General features: G+C 38.1%; 1 protein-coding gene across 4 annotated transcripts in view; it reads left to right on the top strand.

Moving 5' to 3' along the window:
- The window catches only part of CDH20 (cadherin 20), a 203,615-nt gene that overhangs the window by 100,325 nt on the left and 84,662 nt on the right, over positions 1-18,628 (top strand). The window contains exon 2 of one of the 4 annotated variants that reach the window (XM_036089877.2): positions 5,717-5,838. The exons of the other annotated variants lie outside the window; for them this stretch is intronic. The gene's annotated coding sequence lies outside the window, so the exon portion shown is untranslated. The remainder of the gene's footprint in view (positions 1-5,716; positions 5,839-18,628) is intronic. 4 annotated transcript variants of the gene reach the window in all.

The raw sequence follows: 18,628 nt of genomic DNA, 5'->3' as shown, positions 1-18,628 counted from the left end.
TTCTAAATTCAACTGGCTTTAGACTGAAGAAATGAGGACACCACCAGCATCCCATCTCTCTCAGCTCAAGAGCCATAAGATCTTATGCTATTTTATGCTAAGTAAATAAATAAAAACCAAGCAAAATGCAAACAAAACTCAGAAAGCACCAAGCAAAGGGCTGGTCATGTGGTCATGGGAATCTGCCAGGCAGGGTTTCTGTTTTAGAATATCACAGTGGTTTCCAGAACTTTACCCAAGTCTGTCTAACTGAAGTCTTACTCAAAACCAAGTCTTATGCATCACAAGTACTCTCTTATAATTCCCAATTTCAATTAGTGTACTTTGTACAACACAATATATTCAAGGCTTTAAACCAATGAAAACCTGGCATCAAGAAATCTGACTAAAACTGGAGACTAGTGTGTGCTTTCCGAGAAGTCAGATCAAAAACCATTTTGTAAAATTTGTAAGGATTAGAGGGAGCAGTGAAATGAGAATCTTTGTAACAAGAAGATCACTGAACCATTAGAAAACCAAAAGGCAGTTTCTAAAGCAGGATTAGGTTAATGGTAATTCATCTCTGAGCAGTTAGCAGTGGTACACAGGGCTGGGCCTCTGAGACACCCTCTTACCCCTCTTACCCCTCGCTGGTTTGTTCTCAGGTCTATAGATTTAATGGCTCCCCAGGTTCCTGGAAAAACAGTGCCTGACAGATTGGCACTGTGGCTTTGCTGTGCATGAAAGAACTTTGGCATAGTCACCTGTCCTCCACTCTCCTCTCCCAATCTCATCACTCAGCAGGTTCAACACAACAAGTTTTTAGTGATTTTATGATGGAGAGGATATTAGAGAAGACTCCATGAATGGATGGAAGAATAAAGGAAAGAAAAGGAGGAGCATTCTTAATCACACCCCAACCAGTCCTTCTTCCTCCTAGGGCTGAGCTACAATCATGCTTGTTCAGTGACCCCCATGATTCTAAGGGGATATCAAATCAAATGCCTCTAGGGGCCAGCAGGCAACATAAATAAAGTGGGCCCAAATGGGTCCCTTGGGTTCCCTAACGGTATATGCCCAATATAAAAAGGACAGTCACTTCTCAGTTCCCTCTGAGTGTTGCCATGTAGGAATATGGGACCTCAAGACATCAGATGTTGAAGGAACACAAAACAAAGGCGTGATTAAGAGGTATTGGAAATGTAGAAATTTATGGAAAAATCTTTCCACTTAAAATGCTGACAACAGTGCGCAGGCCAAAGAAAACATATCTGCAGGCTGGATACAGTAAGATGGTTCCCTAATTTGCAATTTACGCTTTAGAGCAAGCCACTCAAAGTGTGACCCACAGACCTCTCCATGAACTACTTGTTCCCAATCTGTGACAAGACAGGGAGCCAACACTAGAATGTAAATCATGTAAATCACTAAGAAAACCATATAGTTCAGCTGACATCTTTTCCACAGTGAGATTTTCTTTATAGAGGACACAGGGCACTGATTTCTATTCCGGCACAAGCCCCTTATCTCATTGCAGGTGGCATTTTTGCTAGCATTACTCTCTGGACAAACTTTCAAGGACCTTTATCATGGCGCTGTCTCAAAGACTTGAATGGACCCATATCTTGGCTCCCTAAAGCCCAGTACCCTGTAAGGGATGGAAAGGAGAAAGGGGAGACAAAAACTCCAGTAGGGTCTGGGAAGTTGCATATGGATGGTGCAAGACTAAGCCAGGCAAGTAGGACCCGCCTGTTCTCCAGTGCTGAGTGTACAGTGTGGGCAGGCAGGATGGCGGGCAGCCTCCCAGGCCACTTATGCTTTTCCCTCTCTCTCTCCCCACCCTTTTTTTTAAGATTTTATTTCTTTATTTATTTGAGAGATAGAGAGAGCACAAGCAGGGGCAGGGGCTGGGAGAGAGGGAGAAGCAGGGAATCTCAAGCTGACTCTGCCCTAAGCGTGGAGCCTGACGTGGGGCTCGATCCCACGACCCTGAGATCATGACCTGAGCCAAAACCAAGAGTCAGACACTTAACTGTCTCAGCCTCCCAGGCTCCCCTTTCCCTCTCTTAACATACCCAACACCTGCACTCTCTTAGGCACATAAGAGTTTTGCACTTGTAGCTAGTCAAGGTATATTGTGTGTCATGGATGCTCCTTCTAGTGGGACTTGTCTATTTGTTTATTGTCTATCTCCTCATCACTGCCACCCCTTCCCCAGGCCCCACCATAGATTATAAGCTGCAGGAAGATAGGGGGTCTAGACCAGTGACTAGTACATAGTAGATACTCTGTAAATATCAAATGAATGACTGATGTTATAGCAAAGGTACAGAAGACAGGTGAACACATCATGCTAATTAGATAGGTAAAACAATTTTTTAAAAAGAAGTTTCCAGAGGCTGACATATACCTTTCTAAGGAGCTGTTAAGTATATACCTTGTTATTATGTCCAGGCCAAAAGAGATGCTCAGTAGCCATTAACTATGGAATGGGACATGTTCAAAGGGCAAGATCCTTGAAAAGACTGACATTGGTAGATATGGGAAGAATTCAGGATGCGGGTTCCCAGACATCGAGCTAGTAAATTACTGATTGATAATCTTTTGAGAAAAGAATAATTTCCTATCTAAGGAAATTTGAGAGAGATTCAGCCCAAAGATGGAGGACCAGTGGAGGACCACAAGTCTATGCAAGCCAAAGGGTGCGGCTAATGTGAATGATGGAGAGATTTTCATCTCCCCCTTCTTTAGTGCAATTCCTAAAACTAATCCTGCTTATCAATCATATTACGTCCCTTTCAGTCTCTCTACCTTCCTTGTTCTCTCACAACTTCAAATCCATTATGGTGGAGTTTTGTGGCCTTTTCTAATATTTAGAAACTCATTATTTTTCTAATCTCCTAAGCCTATTTCCTCCTATTCTCAGTACTAGTGGAAGAAAGGGGTTGCTCTAAATGTTTTTTTGAAGTCTTTTTCTTACTCTCATCATTCAAAAGTTTCTTCTATTGCAACTTATATTAATTATTAATATCATCCTTCCTGAAACTTCATCACCATCTCTACTAGAACCTTCCTCTAACTGCATCCAAGGTTTCAGTGCTTATCTCAGAATTTTTAAGTCTGCCCTACTCCTGCCAGTAGCCATAGTAAGTTCAGGGGTATCATAGTAATGATCACATATATAATTAGTATGTTACTACTTGTTGAGTACCTACCATGTGCCAATCACTATGCTAGTGCTAATCTGTCTTACAGATTCTAATCTCCAACAACCCTGCAAGGTAGGTTTCATCCTCCGTTTACACAAGAAGAATGCATGATTCAGACCAGTTCCATAACTTGCCCAAAGCCACACATTTAGTTAGCCAAGGGAACCAGAAGGTAAACACAAATATAACTGATGCCACAGCCCAGGCTCCACCCAGGCTTCCCCAACAATAAAAAGAAGAGCTACCATTTGCTAATGACTATCATAGGACAGCGACTGACTTTATACCAATTATTTCTAAATTGCATAGTAATCCCTGAGGTCCGTATCATCCACACTTTCAAGACAGGACAAATGGAGTTCAGAAACATTCTAAGTCACACAGGTGGTCAAAGATCTGAACTCAGATCGCCCTGTGTCCAACATTTTTGCTCTCTGGACAGACCACACTGACATACAGAAACATCTCTCTGTTGACCTTGCTGAAACCCTGCTCCCGTTTTCTGTTGCTGCACACAAACCACCCAGATTTAGTGGCTTAAAACAGTAATAATCACACATTTTCCTCACAAATCCACAATTTGGGCAGGGACCAGCAGGAAAGGCTCCTCTCTGCTCCACATGGCAGCAGCCTGGATGGTGCAACCAAAGGCTTGAGGATCTGCTTCCCAGAGGGTTCCTTTCGGGACTGCCAGAGTACTGCTGGATTTTAGCTGGGAGCTCGGCCCAGGCTGAGAGCTGGTTCACGCTGTCAGTGCCTCTCCCCGTAGATCTTTCCATGTGACCTGGGCTTCCTCAGAGCACAGTCACTGGGTTCCAAAGAGAAGCATCTCTCAAGAGAGCCCGATGGAAGTGACACTGCCTTTTGCGACCTTGTCGCACAAGCTACACAGCATCACTTCCAGCACATCGTTAGAAGCCAGTCCCTGGGACCAGCCCATATTTAAGGGGAAGTGTATTCAACTGCGCCTCTTATGAGAAGAATATCATAGAACATGCACACCTGTTTTAAAATCGCCACACACACTGCCCCCCACCCTCTCACCCATTTCATCTCTGTTCTGCTAAACTAGCCATGAAAATAATGCACTTCAACCACCTCAGCATCGCTGAGGAAGGCACCAAACACAAGACTTTGACTCTAGGGCTCACACTCTTAAACTGTTTCCTACTCTCAACTCTCTCCCACTACCTTACTGGCTCCTGAACTTAACCTTCATCAAGAACTCTAATCCCTTTCTTCACATTCTTCAAGTCCTTCATCTCTCAATTTGGGCTCCAGAGTCAGGAATTTCACTGCTGCCTCTTCTGGCATCTTATAATTCTTCACATCTCCTTCATTATCTACACCCTTTCCATCACCTTGTCATCTGTCTTCCTTTCCCACAATTCCTCTCAAATTATTTACTCAGAAATTACCAATTACCTCCTAATCCCCCTAATTACCTCCTCTCTTCTCTCATTTTCCTTCCTAATTCTGCATCACCTGATATGGTTGTCTACTCTGTCTTTAAGTTTTTCCCTTTTTCGTATCCTGCATACGTTTGCCTTGCCTCAATTCATTTCAGTTTAATAGAGGAGCCCAAACACTAACAGGAAGGCCAGTCCTAAAAGCAGAACGAGGGTAAGCATATGATGAATGCTAGCACAGCAAAGCAAGCTGCCATATGTGTAAACCAAGTGACTGTGTTATCCTCACAAGGGGCATGAGACTGAGATGAAAATACTGCAATGGCCAGGATTTGTAAGTCTGCACAGAAGTATCTGCCCCAACCACTGGGATCATGATTCACAGGAAAGAGTTCTATCTTAAGGAGGAATGTACAGTGGCTCTAAGCTTTTCTTGAGCCATGGAACTTTTATATTATCTAATGAAAGCTCTAGACCTTCCCCTTAGACTAAAAATATCTAAAGACAGAGACACACAAATATTTGAATAAGGAGGCTTAGTGTGTTCATTTGGGGCATATTATATTTATTGAATTTGAAGTGCCCGTGGGACTCCAAAGTGGAGTTTACTAGGAAACAGTTGGAACATAGAGTTACATGCTCAGGAAAAAAATTCAAACTAAACTAGAGATTTTGGAGGCAATAAATACAGGCTGGCTAACATCACTGGGTGGAGTTCATAACCCCTACAACATAAATATGGTAGATTGACATGTATGTTAGGAGTAGACTCCTGGGAAACAACAGAAGGTCAAGAGAAAGTAGAACACACAGACTGGTGAGGAGCAGCCAATAAGTTAAGGGGAAAACCTACAGAGAGTGGTTTTCATAGATGTCAGAGAATTTCAAAAAGAAAGGGGTATGTAACATTCAGTAAATATTCAATAATTGCCTTTGTCTTATAGGTTGAAGATTCAGCAGTAAAAAAGGTGAGCAAAGTCCATGACCTATGGGATGAACAGACATTTAATTAGTCATTCTGAGTGTGATGAGCTAAACCAACAATTCTCTTTTGGGAAGAGAGGTTTAAATCTAAGTTCACGTCAGGACTCTATTCCTGTTCTCTGCTTCCCTACACAGCCAGTCTGAAGCCAGCTCACCAACTTTCACAGGTACCTACCTGTTCATCCCAGTACCATTCTGCCACCTCAGCTTATACCTGCCACCGCAACATAGGTCCTGAGCAGCCGATTCCTGCCCATGTGAGTACCTTCTCTGAGTCCTCTGTTACTCTGTACCTGACAAGGGCTCCGTGCTGGTTTAAATCCAGGCTCCACTGCTCACTAGCTACATAACTCTGAGCAAGTACTTAACCTCCTCTATGAACTTCAGTTTTCTCACCTGTAAACTGAAAGTGATGCTATCTCCCTCCTGCTGATATCACAGGGCATTAAATCAGATAATGTATTGTAAAGCACAGAACACAATGCTTGGCCGAATGCTCGTTAAATATCAAAACAAAAAGGGAAGACTAAAGATGTGGTTAGCACAGTTCAACCTCCCTTGATTTGGAGCGGAAGCTACAGAAAGCCCAGCCCTCCCCCATCACAACATTTAAGGGAATAACAGGAAACTGTGTATTTTGGAATACTTGTGAGAACCTTCCTCCTCTCTCAAATACAAGAGAGAGGTCAAATCATATAAGCTTGAAAAGTGTCCGCCAACTAGGCAAGAACACCTTGGGTGAGTTTCAAAAGCCACTTCAATTGACTAGGGAAGGCAAAGCCAGATATCAGTAAGTTGCAAAGTGAATGGGAAGTGAGAAAATGAAAGTTATATAAACTTCCCTTTCAGGAAGTGTGGCCATGGCGGGCAGGAGAACTGGGCACTACTGAATTTTAATTAGCTTGTGCTCCTCTACAGTCACCTGAACCTTCCCTAAATAGAGCTGAATTGGTCTTCTTGGCCTTATTTGAACAAAATCTCATTTATTTTCTCTCAGATATGCAACAAGTTAAGGTTGTTTTAAATATTCATCCTTTTCTAATCACCAACTCTCTCTATCCTGCCAATTTGATGACATTTCTCTATCAGGAGGAGCAGCTAAATCTCTCTCTTTCTAGAGGTGTTTAAGAAATGGATAGACGTTATTGCTGAAAGGATTAAACTTTGGTTTAAACTAGGTGACCTCTGAAGTCCCTTTCTCAACAGCAGAAGTTAATGCTCTTCTTCAAGCTCCTCTATCTAAAATCAATTCTAAGTAGCCCTACCTATCTCTTCACTGAGAAAGGACTGATATATTCTTACACTATACTCCCTTTCTGATGGTATCAGATGTGCACCCTGATGCCAGGTACTTAGAGAGGCTCCTGATGGGCTTTCAATTCCACTGCCCCATTTATATTTTGCTTTCTGTGCCAAAAAAGTCAAGAGGACCATATTCACATAGCACTTCTCTCATTAAAGCCAAACATGAGCCTGAACCCCCCCACCTTTACCACTCAAACCAATAACGACCTCATTTAATTCCAGCAGAGAACAATGTCTTTCACTTAAAATTAATATCTTGTCCACATAAAATTGAAATACAGAATGCAGCCTTCCTGATGATAAGTAGAAAGCATAAAGGTGACTTTTAAGGAGATAAATTTATTCTGTCAGGGAAGGAATAAAAACCTTGTGCTATTCACCTGTGACTTGAACACTCCTAAGCAATGAGTTCTTCCTTATTTGTAACTACATATGATCTGTCACTCAGCCTTCCTTTGCTGTCATGTGTTAAATTAAAATATATCATTAATATATACATCACTTCTGATCCTCACATGGTTAATGGCTCTCTATTAAAAGACCAGGCAGTGTGCTGGTGTCCGATAGCCATGCATACAGAATAATATACCATACAAATGGATAGGTGGTAGGGAACATGGTCTTTAAATTACTTAAAATACCATAATTGTATCACCTCCATTTACAGAGAATATCAAGCAAGGCAGTACAAACTGTTTTGAGTTAATGGAATAATAAAGAATTATAATAATCCAATAGAGATTTCTGGAAATAAAATTATATAGAAATATTTGTGTTGTTTAATATGACAGCCCAAATTTTAAAACAGGAAAATATGTTAGATAATTGAACACAGAAGAGGTATTTTCTTCAATGAGTCAAAATCAAGAGTCTTGCATTCAATCCTCCATTATCTCTTTTCTAGCTACAAAAGGAGACAAATTATATTGGCTACTCTCTCAAAGAAAACTTAGCTCAGGCTGTGTTTTTGTTGTATCACTTCTAGTGCAGATGCAACTTGTACTTGGGGAATACTTACTAGGTGCCAAGTATTTTATTTAATCCCCACAACAAATGTTCAAAATTTATTTTAACATCATCATCATCATCATCCCCATTTTTCAGATTGGGAAACCAAACAACAGAACATCTAAGTAACTGGCTCAAAATCACCAGTGAAGACAGTTGATTCTGCCTCTCGATAAGGAAAATAAGGCTCAGAATAGACAACTATCTCAATCAAAGTCAGAAATGAAATCAAACTAAAATTCAAACCCCTCTTTTTTTTTTTAACTTTTTATTATGAGGATACTGAAATAGACATTCAACTAGAGAGAATGGTATTGTGAACCCCAAACAAGACTTTTAGTTCCAAGTCTAAAGCCCTTTTTTTTTCCTGGAACATGTTTCATCTATGAGATAGAAGTATTTATCACATCAATTTTTAATAGAAATAATTTCACTGCTATTTTTAATTTTAAAGGTAATACATGTTCACTATAAAACCATTCAGCGAAAAAGACATGAAATAACAAGTGTTGGTGAAGATGTGGAGAAAAAGGAACCCTTGTGACTGTTGGTAGGAATGCAAACTGTACAGCTACTATAGAAAATAGTATGGAGGTTCCTCAAAAAATTAAAAATAGAATTATCATATGATCCAATAATTCCACTACTATTTACTCAATACAAAAACACTAATTCAAAAAGATACATGCACCCCTATTTTCAGTACAGCATTATTTACAATAGCCAAAATTGTCAATTTTACAATAGCCAAGTGTTCATCAATGAATGAATGGATAAAAAAGATGTGAGATATATGTATATTTATTTATATGTATGTACATACAATGGAATATTACTCAGCCATAAAAAAGAATGAAATCTTGCCATCTGCAATAACATGGATTTATCTGGTGGGTATAATGATAAGTGAAATAAGTCAGAGAGAGAAAGGCAAATACATATGATTTCACTCCTATGTGGAATTTAAGAAACAAATCAAACAACAATAAAAAAGACAAAAAAAATGGACTCTTAATACACAGAACAGATTAGTGGTTGCCAGAGGGGAGGCGTGTGGGGGGTGGGTCAAACAGATAAAGGGCATCAAAAATATACTTATCATGATGAGCCCTAAGTAATGTATAAAATTGCTGAATCATTATATTGTACACCTGAAACTAATATAATACTGTATGTTAATTATCTATCAACAAAATTTTAAAAAATAAAAGATTAAAAAGACAAAAAACATTCATTCAGAAAAGTTTGCCTCTATTAATAGCTTGTGCAAATCCTTCTAGACTTTCTCTACTCAGACATATACATGTATAGAGATACAATTATTTTTTACAAGATGGAATCATACTACATATACTCTTAAAACCTACTAATTTTGCTCTTTAAATGTACAACGGACATATTTCCATTTCAATAAACATTTATCTATAGCTTCATTCTTAATGTTTACATTGTACTCCATGGTATCGATGAACCATCATTTACTTAACCAATCCTTTGTTGATGAACATTTATGTTTTTTTACCATAAAAACATTGTGGCAAATTTCCTATCTTATACATCTTTCTATTCTTATAAAATTAATTCTTAGAAGTTCCTGGCATATAATAGGTTCTCAATAAATTTGTTGAATTAATAGATGAATGAACAGTGAAATGGTTTGGCCAAAGAACTGGTAAATCTTATATTTTGATATGTATAGCTAAATTACCTCCTTGAAAGCAATTAATCCATCTTCTGTTATTTATGTCTTATTGTTTTAACTTTGTTTATGGTTTAAATATTTCAGGAAGTTTCAAATCTTCTACTTTGTGGTTCTGTCTTAGGGACAGTGATGTGTAGGAGAGCCCAACATCTTGTGAAAGCCAACTGGTGAATTTTCAGAAATTTTGAGAACCAGTTATAAAATGTAGCCATTATTTTAAAACTATGTAAACTTACAATTAAATAATTTATATTTAAAATAGAGATGGGATGCCTGGATGGCTCAGTCGGTTAAGCGTCTGCCTTCGGCTCAGGTCATGATCTCAGGGTCCTAGGATCAAGTCCCACATCGGGCTCCTTGCTCGGCAGGGAGTCTGTTTTCCCTCTCCCTCTGCCTGCCGCTCCCCCTTGGCCTTTGCTCAGTCTCTCTCTTACAACTAAATAAATAAAATCTTTTTAAAAATTAAAAAAAAATAAAACAGGGTAGTAAATACTCAAACTGCACTACTTCCTGGTTATTTTTCTATATTTTACTATTATCTACACTCTCAAAGTTGTAAGTATCGTATTATCAACCAAGAAAAGAGGCAGAACTGAAATAAAACAAAAGCATTCATTTAGGGTCTCAGAATTACAGTTGAGGGAGCACAGGTTTAGGTAGCAACCTAAACTGTGTCCCACTAGGGAGCAAAAGTCAGGGTTTTGTTTTGTTTTTTTTAACACAAAAGGGAATGCTTGTACATGTTGTTTACAAAGAATTTTGATTGGTGTTTGTAGCAGAAAATTAATCTTGGCTAAACATAATTGGTTGCTAAAACTATCACTAAGCAAAAGCCTGTTACTGTAGCAAGTTGCAGATGTTCCTACAGAGTCCTTGGAATGTTTGGCCCAGTTCAGAAGTTCATGTTTTCACCCAGTGAAGACATGCATAAAGCCCACCTCCCCTCAGCTCCATTTTAAAACCCCCTGACATAAGTGACTTCGTTTTATTTCACGTTTCACAATATCTGGAGGGTGGAAATAATATATAGTGGTGTGCACTACTCCAATCTCTTTCCAAATCCATGTTCAGTGACTTTATGTTGGTAGCTTAAAATTGGTCATGATAGGAGTTATTTACCTTGGAAATCAGTAAGTGCTATAAATCAGGGTTGATTTAGTGTTCAAGCTGAAAGAGTTTTCAGTTTAATTAAAAATTTATATGAGGGTGAGAAGAAGTTTAACAATAAGCCACATATCAGATTTAATGGCAATAAATCTACTGGGAAAAGAGCAGATTGAGATGCAACTCCCTTTGTCAAATCATGGCTGAATATGACTGCAGATTTAAAGTTAGAAAAAAAATCAAGAAAGGCATTCTGAGAAAAACAATTGACTATATGGAATTACACTTATTTACAATAAAGAGAATTGTAAATTTTTATTTTTAAGTTGTGTGCTATGCATCCTTTATATTAGTAAAATCTATAATAAGCATATGTACATATATATATACATACTTTTTTTCAAAGAGCTGGTTGTTAAACATTTAATGGCACATTACTGTTTAGGGTCATATACTGAGAAGCTGATCTTTCTGTATTTATGGTCTCAGAACTGTAATGATTAAATCATTTAGACTATGATAGACATTTAGACTTAAAATGCATTTAGACTATGTTGTATACCTGAAACTAATACAATATTGTGTGCTAACTGTACTTCAATTAAAAAAAATAATAAAAATAAATAAAACACATTAAATACCTGGAAGGGCAAATCCACTCACTACTTTCTCCACCGCTGTCTATACCAGAAGAACTTTAATAAACTCTTTCCAACAATACCTTCCAACAATACACCAGTGATATCTCCTTTCATTCAACTCTTATTTCATATTCATTGTTAGGATCTTATCATTTGCTTCATTTATACCCTATACATTTCTAGTATTCTAATTCTATATATTTTATATCTTTGGTTTTTATGTACTTCATACATGGGATTTTTATATTTTTGAAATTACTTATCACATGAGCATGGAGTAATGTACAGAATTGTTGAATCACTATATTGTACACCAAAAACTAATATAATACTGTATGTTAATGATACATACATGGAAATAAAAATTACATGGAAATAAAAAAATTATTTATCACAGATGTTATACCACTAGTTAGAATTATTGTAAAACTCCTCCACAAAAAACTAAGTTTAAAAGAACACTGTCACAAACCAATTCCAACAGGATGATGGCTGGATCATTGTTCATTTTTTACTATCCTTCCAGTAATTCTCAAGAAACTGGTTATGGTTATTTCTTTAAAATTCCTTTCATATAGAAAGAAAAGTATGAGTTGTTAGAAGGGGAGTTCTAGAATGCCAACCAATATTCATAATACCAATTAAAGCATGAATGTTTTGCCTGCACCAGGAATGGTCATATATAAATAGGTATAAATAAGCCATCTCTAATATTCACCCTTTCTATACTGTAGAATATGAAAATAATATTAGCCCTACAAATGTACTAGCACTTGAATTTCTTGTATTTTTCTTCTACTTAACATGTTTCCCTCTTGGCTATGACTAAAAGGCAGCACAAAGCCAAATTTTATGTCTGAACAATTTCTTAGTTAAGATGCACACACTAGGGCGCCTGGGTGGCTCAGTTGGTTAAGCGACTGCCTTCGGCTCAGGTCATGATCCTGGAGTCCCTGGATCGAGTCCCGCATCGGGCTCCCTGCTCGGCAAGGAGTCTGCTTCTCCCTCTGACCCTCCCCGCTCTCATGTGCTTGCTCTCTCTCATTCTCTCTCTCTCAAATAAATAAATAAAATCTTTAAAAAAAAAAAAAAAGATGCACACACTATTTTACATTCTCCTTCCCTCCCTCTTTTGGTAATTTTTAATGCACTAGTAATGCATGAATATCTACTGATTAAAAAATTCAAACAAAAATATTTTGGGAACAAAGTAGACACACTTCCCTTCCTTCTTTAATGTCTGGCTATGTCTAATTTTAAATTAAACTTTTTATTTTGAGATAAATATAGTTTCACATAAAGTTGTAAGAAATAGTTCAGAGAGATCTTGTGTATCACTCAGTTCCTCCACCATCATCCCCCATGGTAACTTCTTGGTAACTACAGTACAAGATCCCAAGCAGGGTACTGAAATTGAAACAAAGTACAGACAGTTTCCACCAACACAAGAACTCCTTATGCTGCCCTCTTACAGCACATCCACTTCCCTCCTGCCTCCACCCACTCCTTAACCCCTGACAACCATTAGTCCAATCTCCAGGTCTATAATTTTGGAATTTCAAGAATGTTATATTAATTGATTCATGCAGTGTGTAAACTTTTGGATTGGCTCTTCTCACTCAGCATAATTCTCTGGAGATTCATCCAGGGTATTGCATATATCACTGGTTTTCTCTTATTGCTGAGTGGTATGCCATGGTGTAGATGTGCCAGTTTGTTACCATTCACCCACTTAAGGATATCTGGGTTGTTTCCATTTGGGGGTTATTATGAATAAAGCTGCTATAAACATTTGTGTACAGGTTTTTGTGTGAACATAAGTCTTCATTTCTCTGGGAGAAATGCCCTAAAGTGCAAGTGTTGGATAGTATGATAGTTGCATGGTTAGTTTTTTGGGGGTTTTTTTTGTTTTGTTTTTTTTTTACCAGAATGGTTGTACCATTTTACATTCCCACCAGCAATGCATGAGTAATCCAGTTTCTCCACATTGTCACCAGCATTCGGTGTTGCCAGAATTTTTTATTTTAGCCATTCTGAAGGGCAATATAGTACTATGGTATTGTGATTTTAATCTGCATTTCTCTGATGGATACTGATGTTGAACATCTTTTCATATGACGGTGCTTATCTGCCATCTGCCACATTGGTGAAATGTTTCTTCATGTCTTTTACCCATGTTCTAATTTAACTATTTGCTTTCTTTACTGTCTTGTTTTGAGAATTCTTTATGTATGCTAGATACTAGTCCTTTGTCAGAGAGGTGGTTTACAAAATCAATTCTCCCAATCTGTTGGCTTGTCTTTTGTTTTGGTAACTATAGCAAAACCCCACAGTAAGTGGAAATCCAAAAAGTTCTATTACATAAAATGCAGAGTTGTGAATTATAAGATTAATGCAAATCAGTAAATTTCATGTCAGCCTTCCAGTACTGGGGGCGGGGGGGGGAAGCTGGAGGTGGGGAAAGAAAAATGTATTTTCATTTATTAGACATGTAGGAAAGAAAATGATTACTGCAAAAAACAACATGCACTCTACCCTGAAATGAGAAAGTCCCAAGTAAAAGGAGTCACTTCCTACCTCATCCCTTCAAAAAATAAAAATGTCTGCCCTTCAGCCACCAACTTCTAAAAACAGTATGTGGGTAGAGCACCAGGAACATTTGCCAATCACATTATACCCAAAGAACCATTCTGTAGGATTTCGTATTTTTTCTGTTCTTTTGTTATAAGCCACCTCAAAACATCTTATAAATAGTGAGGTAGACACGTCAGTACCACCAGAACTGCATAACTCCATACTATGTGAACCCTGTCCCAGGAGCATAAACAGCATCACCAGAGTTTGTTGGTTCCATGTGTTAAGGTGTTGACTGGGCAAAATAGAGGCATCATTTTCATGGTGCCCTAAAAAAGGATCAGTATGTGGTAAGAGAAGCGAGTACGAGTCCTGTCCCTGTAACTGATCTGGGGGAAGCCATTTAAACCACAGAGGACTTGCTTTCGATGCCAATGAAATTAGGAATTTGGATTAATCAATAACATGGCTCCTAAGGTTTCTTCCAGGTCCTAATTCTATTATTTCCATTAGAAAAGTATGAGAATTTCACTTAAAAGGTATGATTTGAGAAAACATCATGCAAACCCAAACTGATGGGCCTTCTACAAAATACGTAAGCAGTACTCTTCAAAAAGTGTATCATGAAAGTCAAAGAAAGCTCAGGAAACTGTCACAGCTTGAAGGAGACTAAAGACACATGATAATTAAATGCAATGTAGGATCCAGGATTAAATCCTGGAATAGAAAATGGACATTAGTGGAAAAATTGGGGAAACCTAAATAAAGTCTGTAGTTAATTAAAAAGTATGATTGATGGGTAAAAGTTTTAATAGGACAGTTTGCAAGATAAAGGTTCTGGAGCCATTAATGAAATTATTTTTTCAAAAAGAGGTCAACCTTCTTTTTAAGTGTGAAAATGCATATTTAAATAATCTTAAAATTATGCAGCTTTTGAGTAATTTATTCCATGTTTTGGGTTTCTTCGATATGCCTAATTATGTCAATGGAAGGTTACATTATACTCTTAATATTCTTCTGGCCACACAGTCATCATCTAGGAGATTCTACAAGTATACAATTATTTGTCAAATGCAGGAATGTGGTTTATGAGAACTTGAGTCAGACAAGCAAACAAAGCAACCCCATAACTTTACCTTTAAGAACAAAAATCATATAATTCTGTGCTAAATGGCATCAAAAAGATGCCATTTAATTTTATTTTTAATTTTATCTCAAATTAGCATTTGTTACATAATTTGGGCAGTTAACATCATCTCAAGGATGAGCACCCCTTAGAAAGAGTTTTTAATGAATTACTGAAAAATGTTTAAACAGACTGACATGAGTTTAAATGCTAGACCCCTCTTCATTATAGAATTTACCCCCACAGAGTTCTAAAAAATGAACTCTTATGACCCTATCATTTAATAAGCTTACAGCTTGGATTGGCCCCTTTCCATGGTAGGTTGCTAACCTCAATCCTCTATCCTAAGCCTTGCGTGGCCCCATTCCTCTTATTTGCTCGAAGGTGGGTGTGGAATCTGAGTAGTTGCAAGATGATAAGTTTTGGCAATAGGCTCAAACTATTTCTTCCCTTCTTTCAGGTCATCAAATGCAAAGGATAACTTGGCCTTGATATTCTGTGTTCTCCATAGGATTTGCGGAATACCTCTCTGAGGTTTTCCCAGACCTATTACTGTCATTATTTGTTGTTCATGGGTAATACCACTAGATGATGTACTTTTCATGTTTGGTATTAAGACCTGCAAACCAAATCTCTTTCAATGCTTAAAAGACTTCTAATCTATTTTAATAGAGCTGTTTCTATGTTTAAAATATAAAAACCATTCATGTCTAAACAGAGTTATGTAATTACATAACATTTAAAAAACAAAACCAAGGTTTGGGAGGACATGTCTTGAGAGCAAGACAATTTTAGCCACAAGGTTTGGGTGGGAGACATTTTACAATGGAAACAGTTTATCTTTTTAAAAAAGAGCCCTTTGAGGGGCACCTGGGTGGCTCAATCAGTTAAGCATCTGACCCTTGATTTCAGCTCAGGTCATAATCTCAGGGTGGTGAGATGGAGCCCCACGTCAGGCTCTGTGTTCATCGGAGAATCTGCTTGCGATGCTCCCTCTCCCTCTCCCTCTCCCTCTGCCCCTCCCCCTGCTTAAGTGTGTACTCTCTCTCTAAATAAATAAAATCTTTTTTAATTTAAAAAAGACCCCTTGATTAATAAAGCCATTTCTGGTAGAACATCTTCCAATTAGAGATTCTCCTAAACAGATCCTTGCTCTCTCTGAAACTCTGTTCTTGCTTCCGCTGTAGAACATAAGCCTTGTCTGTGAAGCATTCCCAGAATCTAAAAAGAGGTGGTGACCTCTGATTATCCACTGATGCTTCAGTGGTTGCCTAACCATAGCTGACTGAAATAGCAGTGGCTGTGAATCCAGAAAATCTGGTCTGAATAGCTTATCTAGCATTAATAATTACAATAATGATAGCTAGCATTTATCTAGCACTTAGAGAGTTTTTGTCAGACACTGTTCAAAGTGCTTGTTGTACTATTTTCTTTAATCTTGACAACAATCTTGAAAATCAGGTATTCCTATTATCCTCCCCCTTTTACAGAAGAGGAAATTTAGGCACAGAAAGGTTAAATTACTTGCCCAAAATAGTACAGTGGAAGGGCTACCCCACATTCAGCTACTATGAATACTACTCATATCCTTCCTTGTGAGGTCACTTTCCCCAAGTAATTAAATTCCCAGTCTGTTTCCTTATCTGCCTTTTGACTAGATGGCCTCAGAATTAATGCCTGTACCATCTACTTCACAGACTTGTTGGGAAAGATCAAATATGATGGCAAAGCAATGTGTTTGGGTTTTTTTTTTCTTCTTTGGGGCTGTTACAAAAATACTGAATACAGAATATATAACATATGTGGCAAGATCTTGACTATTTGGGTGGAAACTGAGTGCCTTCTAGAGCCAAACGAACACTGAAAACAGGAAGCTAAGGATTCTTCAGTCCCTTTGTCCCCTTCCCCCTTTCCATCCAGTCAGGCCCAGAGCTCCCACTGCATGGCAATCCACTGCCATTTCCTGGTTGGCCTCACACTGATGCCTCTCTTCTGTATAACAGATCTAATTTTAAAATGCAGATCCTCCAATGAATGATCTGGGTTCTCAGTCAACTCTTTTCACGAGCAAAGAAACCAGACGTCCTTTGAACACTTTTTAAAGAAAACACACATAGAACATAATACAAGTGTTCAAACAAACACAACAGAGTGTCTTTCTGCTCTGCCTCTTTGCGTCTTCTCTCCATGTCTGTTTCTCTTTTTTCTTCTGTCTGCCCTGTTGTTGGTATGACACCCTTTCCATCTGGTTGCCTTCTCATTCTCTAAAATCTCCTCCCTTTGTCATCCGCACCCACCCCCACCCCACGCTCTTAGTTTACTATGTTAGAATATTGAACCAACATTTTACCTATTATTTACTCTATTTCAGAATAGGGTTTTCCTTAGTTGAGGAGAATAGTGAAATATTCTAAATATCCATTTTCAAAAAGAATTCCAAAATACCTTAGGTTGTCAATGATTTATTTAGCCCTGGATCCTGATTTATTGGGCCCATTCCTGCAATATTTGGGGAAGGGGGGGCCAGGAAAGTAGTCTGTCAAAGAGACATCTTGGACATTATCTCTTCCCACATGAGGCCTGCCAAAGCCCCTTCCCTTTCAGAGCAAAGCATCTGGGTCTGAACTCTGCCAGACGATAGGCAAAAAATTGTTCTCCACAAACGTCTTTGATTCTGCATACATCAATAGAGCCTCCCTCGGGCTTGGAGAATCAGGCTGAGAGGCTCATGATGTCTGTAACCTGTGATTCCTTCAGGATCTGAACAGAAGCTAAAGGGCCCATATGCAGTAACTTATCTTGAAGGTAGATTGTGCATAAACATTTGAGAGCAGAAGTCAGCACTGCAATGGTATGTGAATTAATGAAGGCAAATTAGCCTGGGATTTGTGTTTGTTGTGTAGGAAGGTGATGGCAGAGTAAATCTTCCAAAGTTAAGTATATTTTATGTTAATCGCATAAAGTAGCATAGATTTGTTGCTTTAAATCTCATCCACAGGGAGCTAGAATTGGGCTTGTTGATTTCTTTTATTAGCCACTAAAATGACTCCATTCCTTGTTTGTATTTACTAGAGAAGCACAGATCTATTTCAGAATTGCTTTACAACTTTAAGTGTTTTAAGAAACTTCTTTTTAATACCATCCAGTTAATTGTACCGTGAGAGCTCCTAAGTGGGACATTATATCTATCAGTCTTAAGTGCTGCTGCGGATATAATAGCTTCGGTCATATTATTATAATCTCTTTTATTTAGAGCACTTGGAAAGCTAAAAATTAAATATGCCTCAATCTGCTATCATTCTATTACTTACCTTAGTGCTAAGTAAATACTAATGAAACTCTATCACCTCAGATTCAATTATATTCTGAATTCTTTCATGATGGAATACAAGTTCATTGGAGATAGACATCTTTCTTTGTTTCCCCTCTCTCTACGCAGTTAAAAATGTTTTCTCTATAATGGCAAGTTTCTGTGTGCACTGATTTTTTGAACTCAATTTGTGCACTTAATGGGGGAGAGAAATAAAATGGAGAAAGGGGAAATGGTGGAATTACATCCATGTGCTAAATCCGAATGCATTTAACAT

Source organism: Halichoerus grypus, chromosome 13 (assembly GCF_964656455.1).
Source record: "Halichoerus grypus chromosome 13, mHalGry1.hap1.1, whole genome shotgun sequence".
Classification (NCBI taxonomy): domain Eukaryota; kingdom Metazoa; phylum Chordata; class Mammalia; order Carnivora; family Phocidae; genus Halichoerus; species Halichoerus grypus.
The sequence above is the reverse complement of the archived record's forward strand: the minus strand, read 5'-3'. Positions and strand labels throughout refer to the sequence as shown.